At 29.1% G+C, this 3,526-nt stretch overlaps 1 long non-coding RNA gene across 1 annotated transcript in view; it reads left to right on the top strand.

The window, feature by feature from the left end:
• The window catches only part of LOC106790184, a 108,743-nt gene that overhangs the window by 14,513 nt on the left and 90,704 nt on the right, over positions 1-3,526 (top strand). Inside the window, exon 2 of the long non-coding RNA XR_001382060.1 lies at positions 1,972-2,113. This is a non-coding gene — a long non-coding RNA (uncharacterized LOC106790184). The remainder of the gene's footprint in view (positions 1-1,971; positions 2,114-3,526) is intronic.

Below are 3,526 nucleotides of genomic sequence, written 5' to 3'. Positions count from 1 at the left end.
TTAGTACTGACTGGGCTCAAATATATTTGTTATTGTGTTTTTATTTTCCTATCCTCCTTCCCATTAATAAAGAATCTCGATATCACCCGTAAGGGCATTTTTCGATTCACTACTATCCACTGGAGTACCGATTAAGGCATCGGTCGCATCAACAATAATCTAAGTAAATAATTAATCTGTTGTAAGAAAGAAATAGGTAAGCGATACTTCCTTTCATTCGAAATGGTACAGAAAATATGATTGTTTCGCAAATGTGAATTTTTTTCTTATCGAATAATTGAACTTTTTTTAAAGAATCATTTGTGTGACATCCTACAAATGTTTTCTACGCAAATATTTATTTATTATGGAAGTATAACGAAACAGCTTCTTCGATAAATAAACTTGTTTGTTGTAATCGTAATATTTGCATTCTGTTGCAAAGAAATAAATACAAGAAAATATTTTTCTGGCGTAATCCAGAAATAATTGCTATGTAAACATTTTTTTAGAAAATATCAGTTCACGTAAATGACAAACGATTTGAAAATTATAATTATATTAAGCAATAATAAATATTATTTATTAGCAATATTTACGCTCATCAAAGTAAAATAAATATCTTCTTAATTATTACAAGGTATTATTTATGCGTGGTATTCATTAGGTGTTTTTAAGGTTTTTAGACATTCCCAGAAAAGTTGGATTTTTCGTGTTATACAAAAAAATTGGCATTATTTATATAATATGTATAATTTTAAATGAGAAGTTGTATTGTCTTTGTGTTTCCTTTTTTTATTTTATTGACAAATTCGCGATGCTAAAAAAAGTTAAAATATTCAACAAGCATTACTATCCAAGAAAGTTACGCTTTTTCATGCTATCAATACTTAAGACAATAGGTCAAAACAGAAGAATATAAATTTAGGAATAGAAAGAGAGAGATGCATAAGGAAAAATAAATGAGGAAACTAAACGAAAGGGAAGAGAAAAACACTAGATGCAAAATTCATGCTTTTTTTACTTCACCCAAGCATTTGTATAGATCGAGAGCTGTTGTTTTTCATGGGTTGTGATTTTGTCGAGTGAGAGCGTGAGAAATTGGAACAAAAGGTGTTGTAGGGGTAACGGGTGAAGCACTGTATAGGGTGGGGAAGAAAAAGAAGAGGGGTGCCGAGTAAATCGATAAAATGAGGGTCGTGTACGTAGGATGAGAGTAAAATAAAGGCGCAAAACTTTCGGTGATAGCATCACTCACGTAGTAGGCTTAACCGTTATACAGTTCTACTATTACTATTATCCTATTATTACTAATCGTTACTGCAACCTTGCTAATATTTCTATTATTACTACAATGACAAGCTACTTCTACTATTATTAATGTCACTACTAATTATTATTTCTACTATCCATTTATTTTACTATTACTTTTACTACTACTGTATCTACTATTACTTACTATTACTACAATAACTACAACTGCTATTAATCACTATTACTACTACAATTATCATCACTACTATTATTACTATCACACCTCTACTGCTATGATTACTATTACTAGCTACTACTATTATTATTACTACCATCACATCTACTATTGTTATTATTTTTATTATTACTATCATCAAATCTACTATTGTTATTATTTTTATTATTACTATACTACAGTTATAACTCTTATACTTTACTATCTACTCTTGGGCTATCAGCAAGGTTTTCGTAAGTAAAAAAGAAAAGCTTATCGTTGATAAAAATCAGAAAATACGGTTGAGTCACAACGAAACTTTAAAAATAATGATAAATTTCTTTTTTTTCTACTTTTTCTTTCTGATCCCATTAAGAATCTAACAAAACTTTCCGAAAGATCAATGTGTTTGTGAAATGGAAGCTTTAACGTTCTTCTCTATGTACTCTTCCACTCCTTTACTCTTCTCTATGTACTCTTCCACTCCTTTACTCTTCTCTCTTTTTCTCTCGAACTTTTCTTAGGAGGACGAAAGCTGTTTGACCTTTTGTGACTCAAGCTTGACGACACTTTAACAAATTCACGGGTCGTCGTATCGTAACGAAGTCGGTTACTCTATCCTTTAGACATTTTTTTCGTGAGCGTTGGATTATGATCGGGAAAAAGGTAATGTATACGATATCATTTTTACGATTTCGCAAAAAGTGCTTTTATTTTTATAATTTTACTTAAAACGACGATTACGTAGTCAAATTTTTTTCTCTCTCTTTCTCTCTGTCTCTCTCTTTCTTTATCTCGCTCTTATTTTTTTCAAATTTAACGAAATGTTAGATGCCGAGTTTTTTAAATTAGAAAAAAGAGAGATGATTTTTTCGATTAAATTTCAATTATAGAAGGAAGTGTTATATGATTGCATATACATACATATATGTATAAACCTGTATATGGCTAAACCTGCTCCAAAAAAATATAAGAGAAACAAGTATATAAAATCGATAAAAATCTCGTAAAAATAATATAATTCGTGAAAAGATATATGACTATTACTGACCTATATCTGTTGTCAAGATTTAACGAAGTTCAATTTTTTTAAACGGTTTATACATCAAGTACGGCAATGTGATCGTAAAGAAATGTAGTATTAGGCGAATGATGAGAAATATTAGTATAATTTTAAATGAGAAATTTGTATCGCTGAGTTTTTATTTTCTTTAATTTTAATGACTCATTTGCGATACAATATAAAATTTATTATATAATTCATTAAAAATTATATTATTATAACATTAAAAAAATTATATAAAGAATATAGTATTGTAGAAATATTATTATTGGGAATTTTTATTCTAATCACATTAACAACTTGCTCAGCATGTGAATAGAACGAAAGTCTTATTTTAACTACAGAATGTTAACGTATTTTATACGGGCAACACTATTCTTTATATTTTATCCTTCCTAACATGTATTAAATTTATCTTTCATTTTTTATCTTTATGATATGTATGATGTATTTAAATATATATATGTTACCGTCAAAGCGGAAAATCAGGCAATACTAGTAAATTCTCGTCATTACTATGAATATGAATAGTCCACTCAAATAAAGGAAAACTGGGAAAATTTGGTAAATTTAGAAAAACTTGATTTTGACGGTCTCATTTTATTTTCATATTTAAAAAAATTCATAAACAAAACGTCGAAATATCGGTCGTCATACCGGGCTACTACTTTCAAGATCCGCTGGTCGTAAGCGAAGCTGCCGGCGTCGAGTGAAAAGTCTGAAGTAGCGCTGCCGGCGCCAAGCGAAGAAGTTTTTTCGAAAAGCGGTTGTCAAAGTTTTAACAGAAACTGTTATTATTTAGTCAATAAATTATGTATTTTAGGAAATTTTAAATTCCTAAAATACATAATTCCTAATTCTATGCTTCTCACGCGTGTTGCTACCGTTCGATTCTTCGTGAGGGAATTATTTATCTTTTCTTTTCCGATACTACTTATGCTAGCGTGCCACTTGATAAGACTTCAATTTTTTTCTTACAAATATATATAATTAAATAATATATAAATAGTAATATA

The sequence above is a fragment of the Polistes canadensis genome, unplaced genomic scaffold (genome assembly GCF_001313835.1).
Source record: "Polistes canadensis isolate GaletaPanama2010 unplaced genomic scaffold, ASM131383v1 scaffold_220, whole genome shotgun sequence".
Classification (NCBI taxonomy): Eukaryota; Metazoa; Arthropoda; class Insecta; order Hymenoptera; family Vespidae; genus Polistes; species Polistes canadensis.
The sequence above is the reverse complement of the archived record's forward strand: the minus strand, read 5'-3'. Positions and strand labels throughout refer to the sequence as shown.